This window comes from Molossus molossus, unplaced genomic scaffold (assembly GCF_014108415.1).
Source record: "Molossus molossus isolate mMolMol1 unplaced genomic scaffold, mMolMol1.p scaffold_m16_p_18, whole genome shotgun sequence".
NCBI classification, from domain to species: Eukaryota; Metazoa; Chordata; class Mammalia; order Chiroptera; family Molossidae; genus Molossus; species Molossus molossus.
The window spans coordinates 19,446,137-19,454,271 of record NW_023425353.1 but is presented as its reverse complement, the minus strand read 5'-3'; the positions used below and the strand labels follow the sequence as shown (position 1 = coordinate 19,454,271).

The following is an 8,135-nucleotide window of genomic DNA, read 5'->3' as shown; positions in this document are numbered from 1 at the left end:
CAAACCATCCCAAAGACATGTGGAGTCCTATTGCTTTTTTAATATTTTTTTTTTCTTTATTGATTTTAGAGAGAGAGACATCAATGAGCGAGAACATCAATTGGCTGCCTCCTGCACATCCCCCATTGGGGATTTAGCCCACAACCTGGACATGTGCCCTGACCGGGAATCAAACCAGTGACCTCTTGGTGCATGGGTCGACGCTCAGCCACTGAGCCGCGCCAGCCGGGCCCTGTTGCTATTTAAAGGGAGGAAACGGAGGCACACAAGAGGTTAGTCCAGGTGTCTAGGGCCCATGGCCAGGAAGTGGAGACCAGATCTGAGGCGCAGTGTCCTGTGCTCAGGAACTGCTCTGCTAACCCAGAGCGCCTACCCTCTGGACAGCACAATCCCAGAAGGGGAGCATCCCCTGCAGTGGCAATCATCGGTCCCGGTGGCGTGAAGGGCCAGGAGGAGGACATCACAGGCTGTCCTTGATGCAGCAGCTGGTTTCAAGGCTGCTGGGGCCAGCTGGTGGTCAGGAGGGTGATGGGAACTCAAGTTCTGAGGACCGTGCCAGTGCGAATTTGGAACCCCATTCTTAGGATATTACAAAAACACTTTTCCTTCTGTTCTTTTTTTTGAAGAGGAGATGGAAATAAAACAAACAAGAATGGACATTAGAAAAGAGGAACCAACTCCGAAACATGAAGCAATCGAATTCAGACTTCAGAATGAGTGTCCTGTGTCATACCTTTGACCTGCACACTTCGCTGCCTATGTGAGGGACCTGGGGTTCGCCTTACGTTACTCGTGTGTGGCCACGCTCGCTCCAGCTGTTCTTCAGAGGGGACTGGGATGCAGGCCATCTGGGGGGCTCTCCCAGACTGCGGGGGAAGCCTGGACAGGATGCAGTCAGTACCTTTGGGGAATGTTAGCCAGGATCCTCCACAAAATTGAACAGGGAAAATGGAATATCAGAGGGAAAAGGTCCTTTTCTTCATCTTCCGTCCTCCCTCCTCAGCTCCAGCCAAGGTGCTGGGAATATGGAGGTGGACACGGGGCCGTCCCTCGAGGAGCTGAGGGAGGGGGAGAGCGTGACTAAAATGAAAGGAGGTCGAAAACCAGGCTTTCTGCTGTTCGCACACGTGTGTCCACACACGAACCCACCGCATGCAGTGCCTGAGCCTCAGATGGGGTGGGTGTGAGCTCTGGTACACGCTGCGTGGTTTGGGGCAAGTCACCTTCCCTCTTCAAGTCTCAGTCGCCTTCTCTGGAAAATGGGCCAATGATGCTTCTGCGACAGGGGTGCTGTGCAGATGAAATGACAGGAGAATAGAAGGGCCAGGTGAATGGTTAGGGCAGTGCCCGGGGCATATAGTAGGTGCTCAGAAATGCTGACGATATTGATCCAGGACGGCTCTTGGGCTGCTAGAAGTGAGGGGGTCGTGGAGGTCCAGTGGTCCCTCTCCTTAGATGTGGGAGTGGGGGTGGGGAGGAGCACTGGGCCTTGCCTTGCTCTGATTGGGGGCCTCAAACCCAGCCTTCTGAGCCCCATTCTGACCTCATGCCACCCTGGACCAGAGCAGCCCTGGGCCCTTCAAACACGCGTGGGCATTTGTCCTTGCGTCTCCTCAGTTCACTCCCATTTCCTCTCCACAAGTGCCCGGCCCCCAACACACAAACCTGCTAGAAAACAGGACAAAGAACTGCCTCTGTGCTTTGTCTTTGAAACCTATTTGGCATCCTTCGCTTTTCTGTAGTAGGTGGGTTTTTGGTGTTTTGTCTGCCTCTCATGTCCTACCAATCATGACTGCCTGCAAACATTTATCTTAGGACTGTAAAGAGAGAGCTCCGTTTGGTGGAAACTCCTCAACCCCTCTGTGCACCTCCACCCCTACAAAAAGCCCGACAGCAGCGACCCTCCCTGCCCTAAATCTAAAACCTGGCTTCTGCGCTCTCCAAGGGCCCTGGGAGGAAGAACTGGAGAATTTCTCTGAGCCCTGGCAGGACTTGATTTTTTTTCTTTCTCTTTTCTTTCTCACTCTCTTTTCTTTCTTTCTTTCTTTTTTCCCTCAATGGAAGCACAGTAATTCTTAGGATACAAATTTAGAAGCTCGTCTGAGAGCCCTGAGAAGTCGGTAGCAAGACAGCCAGGCTTTCTAACTTTTTTTCCCCTAAGCAATCTAATAAAGTGATTGCACAGTCATTTCCCAAGGTCAATTTTCAGCTTTTAATAGTTTTAATGAGCTGTTTAAGAGGCTCCTCGAGTTGGGGGTGGGGGCGTGGGAGGAAAGGAAGACAGATGGAGGAGACAGAAGATGTGGGGTCAGCCCTGCAAACTCGGCCCAGGAAGGGGACCAGCTCAGGGTTCACGCCTCTCCAGGATGTCTCCGCGATGCTGATGGGAGCTCCGCTTCGCTCTTCAGTCAGGTCTAAAGAACTCAGGGCTACTAAGCTACCACTTCTACCTCCGACTAGGATCCCGGAGTGCCCCCTGACCTTGGACCACTGCAGGGAGGTGAGGGAGAAGGCAGAGTTAGAGAGGCCTCCCAGGGCGGCGGGAGAGATGAGACAGAGGAGCCTCGCGTGTTGAATAAGTACTCAGATTTGTCGAAGGGGCTGAGGAGGTGGGAGGAGAGAGAAGAAAAAGAAGGCAGCCCCTCGTGGGGAATGAGGCCCCAACACAACCAGGGGCTGGGTGTTAGGTGGTTTGATGCTGATAATTACCACGATAATCATGGCAATGCTAGTGATGACCAATACCACCCCCCCATGGTTACTGCGGCTAAGCCCTTCGGAGACAGATCCCTAGTCTTTCAACTTTCCCATCTGCCAGGAGGTGGGTTCTTCTACTGTTCCCGTGATACAGCTAAGGAAACGGAGGCTCGTGGGGGCATCACGGGTTATGTAGTTTGTAAGGCTGGTTTGCATCCTGACAGTCCGACTCCAGAACCCAAGATTAGAACCAAATCGTTAGGTTGTGCAGTACCCGAGGACAATATGAACATTTTAGAAATTCCAGATACCTATGCAAAGAGAAGCTCTCTTCACAGTCATAGCCTCGCGAGCGTTTTGTCGTATGAAGCAGAGGCCAAGCCTATCTTTCTTCTTCCACAGAAACAGAATCGTAGCCAGACCTCGGCCGTCCTCCCTGGCAGTCCGTGTGAACAGGTGATGCGGTTGTTAGCCACGGAACGTGAGTGGAGCGATGTGGGCCGTCCACGGGCCTGGGGCGGCCGTGGAAGCGTCCTCCGCATTCCCTCGCCCTCTTGCTGGCTGGAACCTGCACGAGCGTCCGTCTACCCAGCATCAACCGTGCTGTGGTGACAGTGTGGCGAGGTGGGAGGGCACAGGATGGAGAGGTGCCCACCTCCCGCCCAGGCACCTTGACGCCGGAATGTGTGAGAGCAGGTACAACTCTTTGTTTCTCAGGTCACTGTGTTGGTGCACCCTTGGTTACAGCAGCCTTCCCTGACTATTACAGTATATTTCCGTCTGATTTTCTGCCTTATGAATATTCGACAGTCATTGTTTATGCACTAGCCCCTCACGTTTTATGGTCCGCTGTTGGGATTGGTGAGTGCAGACTCACCATCAATTCCAGAACATTAGGTACAAATGATCCAACTACACACTACCCGTTTCCACGCCTCTTCGTTGATTTGATCTCAGGTGCTCAGCGGGCCGAATCCAGTTCCCACAGTATCATCAAATATGTCTGAGGGTCTCAGGGTTGCAGGGTAAAGCAGCCGTCTCTCTCTACTACGTGTCGGTCTGCAGCCTGGTCCTTGGACCTGTGCTGGGATGTGCTAGGCCTAGGCCTGCGGGTTTCCTCGTTTTGAGCTTGCCCTCAGTCCTGGTCAGGGCCTGGCATTTCTGTCTTATAGATTAAGACTGAGGCTCAGAGAGGTGGTTTTCTAGGCCCTACACCTGGTCAAGAACTCACACCTGGTCAAGAACCCACACCTGGTCAAGAACTCACACCTGGTCAAGAACCCACACCTGGTCAAGGATGCACCATGAGGACCAAAACTTGATCTCAGCTCTTTTGATTCCAAGATTCGTACCTTAAAATATATTTAAACATTTTTTCTTACATTTTCACAATGAATTTGTCTTCTTTGTACACACTATCTCAACACAGCCGTCAGAATAAGCCTTTTAAAACACATCATAAAAAGACAAATAACCCAGTTTTTCTTAATGGGCAAGGATTTGAATAGACATTTCTTCAAAGAAGATATTCAAATGGCTAATAAGCACATGAAAAGATGCTGAGCATTATTAGTAATTAGAGAAATGCAAATCAAAACTACAATGCGAGACCATTTTACACCTACTAGGAAGGCAACAATGAAAAACAGGCAGGAGCACGCACTGCGAGGATGTGGGAAGACCGAGCCCTGGTGCACCGCAGGTGGAGATGCAGAGCGGACGGTGCGCCTCCTTGGGAAACGCGGCAGCTCCTCGGAATGCATCCGTGAAGCTCGTGCATTACATGGGTGAATTATATTGCATGTGAATGATATAGCTCAATCAAGCCACTTAAAAAGTGTAACTTAGATTCTGTCTCTCCTTTGCTCCAAATTCTCCCAAGGCACCCGAGTTCAATTTCCTCAGACCCACATCCTGATACTCATATCATCCTACAAGGCCCCCGGTGACCTGGCCTCTGGTTTCCTCAGCTGCTCGGTCACCTGGCCTCCTCACTGTGCCCAAGATGTGCCAGGCATGTTCCTGCCCCTGGGTGGTTGTCCTGTTGTCCCTTTGCTAGAGAAGCTCCTTCCCAGGTGCTCACCTGGTGAGCCCCTTGCATCTGAGTCACCTCATCCTGGTGGTTCCCCCTGACCACTCTGTTTAGAATCACAGTCCCACCCCACCTGGCCCCTCCTACCATATTTCCTCTTCATTGTTTTATCTAACCTCCTATGTGATTTATTATCTTAGTACCTTTATTGATTGGATCTCTCTGTTAGAACAAAGGATCCATGAGCTCTAGAACGGTGTCTGTCTTAATCACAGCTATCGCCCATCTCCCAGCCAATGCCTGGCACCTGGCAGGTACTCAGTAACTACTGTTGAACCCATGACTGGGAACACACGGGGCAAACGTTGTTGACTACCCCAACTCCCTTCTTCCTTGCCCACTTCCACTGATAGGGGCAGAAAAGCCCTGACCACACTTCCCCGGTTTACCTTCCGTGGCGGGTCTCCAGAGGACAGACTCAGGAGAGGGCTGCTAGGAAATTTCTAGTGAAATGTTTATTTCCCATCAGAGGGAAGAGGCCTCCTCGGAGTGGGAACTGCTCGGTGCCTGCTCTGCATCTGTCCTCTGCTCATCACCTTTGAATGTTGACATGGGAGAGCATCTTTCCAGAACTATTTTCTTCTCATTCACTCCTTTTCATGAAGTTTAAAACTGGATTCTCTTCTCTACACAGCATTTGATGATACGCTGTTTCCCACTGCAGGTGTCACGGACCTCCAGTCTGTCATTCTCATCTCCCTGAGGGAGAGCTCACCTGCCATCTCTCCTCTCAGTCAGCGCTGACTTAGTGAGCACCTACTACGACGGCCGTGGGCAACATGGTCAAAGACAGCGGTGTGTGTGGGTCCAGAGGGCCCGGGAAGGAATGACGAAGGGCTAGACCTGGTACGGGAGAAATCTTGGAATCTGACTGGGGAACCCTACAGGAAGGGGTTCCAGGTTCTGGGCCAGGAAGGAGGGGCTCCTCAGCGGTCACAGGCTGGAGAGGCCCCGGACCTCTTTACTGATCAAACTCCCTGCTTTGGGCTCTAGGTCTGCCTCCCTGGGGGCTGTCTTCTTGGCAACAGCACCTCCCTCTGTTGCAGGGAGGAGCCTGGGAGGAGCAAGCCCTGGGGTGGTTTCCTTCTGCGCTTTGTGCATATTGCAAATGTAATTAATCATGTGCATGGTGGTTTATAATTTAGCATTTTTTTTTTCATTTTTAGCAGTCTAATTAAATTCATTTAAGCTTTATAAGTAGTTATTTTAGAATTTTGCTTCATACCCCACAAGCTGAGTGCTGAGAACTCACCATAAATATGTCTCAAGATGGCTACTGCTGTTTTCAAAATGAAGCTTAAAGGCTATTCAAGTGAACAGCATTATTGCGTTACTACATCTTAAATTAGCCATGCTAAAAACTGGTGCCCCGTTTCCTGTTTCTTTCTTCTGAAAAGCTTTACAGTGACTTAAAGAACTGGGAATGGGGACCTGGCCAATTTGGCTCAATGATTAGAGTGTCAGCCCATGAACCAGAGAGCCCCGGGTTCGGTTCCCACTAAGGGCATGTACCTGGGTTGCGGTTTTTCCCCGGCCCTGGTTTGGGTCGTGTGGGTGGCAGCCAGTCGATGTGTCTCTCTCACATCAATGTTTCTCTCTCTTTCTTCTTCCCTCTCTCCCTCTCGCTCTATCTGCAGATGAATGCACAAATGTCCTCGGGTGAGGATAAGAAAAAAAGGATTGGGGTGGAAAGTCCTGTGAGCTGGGAGGTGTTTACCCAGGACGGGTGGCACAGAGACAGCCTGCTCCAGGACGCAACTTGGCCGGCCTGTTCGGCTGTCTGATTTGGAAAAGAAATGCCACGTTCTTCTCTGTCTCTCAGACAAAAGCCCATTTCCGGAGGCATTGTGCGGAGCTCATTTTAATGGGGTACTAATTAAGTTAGAAATATGTGGTACTTATCCCTTGTCTGAATGCTCTCCATACAGAGTTTACAAATTTTCTCTTAAATTCAGAGACACGTTTAAGATAAGGATGAAAAAAAAAAATGATATTAATAATTTAAAAAATGCAAAGGAAGTCAGCAACGAGATGCCATCTTTCTCAGAGATTTACATCCATGATGAATTAACACGGGGGTGGCTGCAATGCTGGGAGAAGTTGACACGGGTATAATCTTTCTGGGAATAATTTCATAGGAACAAGAAGCTGTATTCCTGTATTCTGGATAACTTTTTTTAGGGCCTGTTTTGTGAAACTTTTGAACCAGAAATCCCACCCATATGCCTGCATTTTAAGGAAGTACAGAGCTTAAGCAAATGTGTAGCTAAGAGGATTCTCATTCATCCACTTATATATTTGCTAAAAGTTTTTAACATGATTTTATATATTCTTCTTTTCCACGTTGTCATATATGTAATAATTTACTTTAATTCCCCCAAAGAACCATGTTGGAAATGACAGATAAGTTTTTTTGAGAAGAACAACGCGGGTGCCCAGAGGTGGGTCCTGGGGGTCAGAGCCTGGGTTCCAGGCTAGCCTCACCTCTTCCTAGGTGCTACGTGTCCTTGGACAAAGTAGACTAGTCTCCTCCATTTGTTCTTTTTTTTTTTTTTTTGCTGCTCTTATTTGTTGCAGAAAGTATCTCATCTTCTCTCTCATTCACCTTCTGGTCCTCAAGGGTAGGGCCCAGTCAGGGCTGTCCCCCACTGAGTTTGTGGAGCTCAGACTATTGACTTCCTGACCTCGCTGGGCCTCAGTCTCCCCAAACACAGGTAAGGACAATAGAATACCTACTTATCCTGTGTTATACGAATTTAATACACGGAAAGTGCTCAGAACAGTGTCTGTAAATGTTTAATGAACAATGCATAAGGATTAACTTTTGCAATCTCCCAAGATCCCGAGAATAACTTGGTAGAGAATCAGGTTAATGGAGAGAAAAGAAAGAGGAGGGGCAAGAATCTCTCTCTCTTTCTCAATAAAAATACCAGGTTTAACATGCACAAAGCCAAGAAAATCAATGATGCTAGATACTGAATTTAAATTACAGTGTCCTTTGAACACCCAGCAGGAATAAACTGCTGAATGCAGGAGAACATCTCCAGGGGGATTCTCATTTCCGCAGCCATGGACACTAAATCCTAGCTTGCTGTCTGGCTCCCCATACTGTTAACTCCTCGTGCTGGGAGCCGGGAGGTGGGAACCCTACCTCACTGGTGACTCAGGACTTCGGGGACGTGGCCCCTTGGACAGTCAACTTCATGTAGAAGGCGTACTTCCGGTAAAGGCTTTGTGAAGCCACCGTGTCCCATGTGAGAGGCACTGAAGACTTCACCAGCTTTGCTTAGAAGAATGTTTTCCTGATGAACCTGAATCAGGATGGTCACCACTTGAAGCAAAATCT

At 49.4% G+C, this 8,135-nt stretch overlaps 1 non-coding gene across 1 annotated transcript; it reads right to left on the bottom strand.

Moving 5' to 3' along the window:
- Positions 1 to 7,699: 7,699 nt before the first annotated feature.
- Positions 7,700 to 7,835, bottom strand: LOC118633650. Its single transcript, XR_004960208.1, has one exon. It is a non-coding gene; the product is annotated as a small nucleolar RNA SNORA8 (small nucleolar RNA).
- Positions 7,836 to 8,135: the final 300 nt, after the last annotated feature.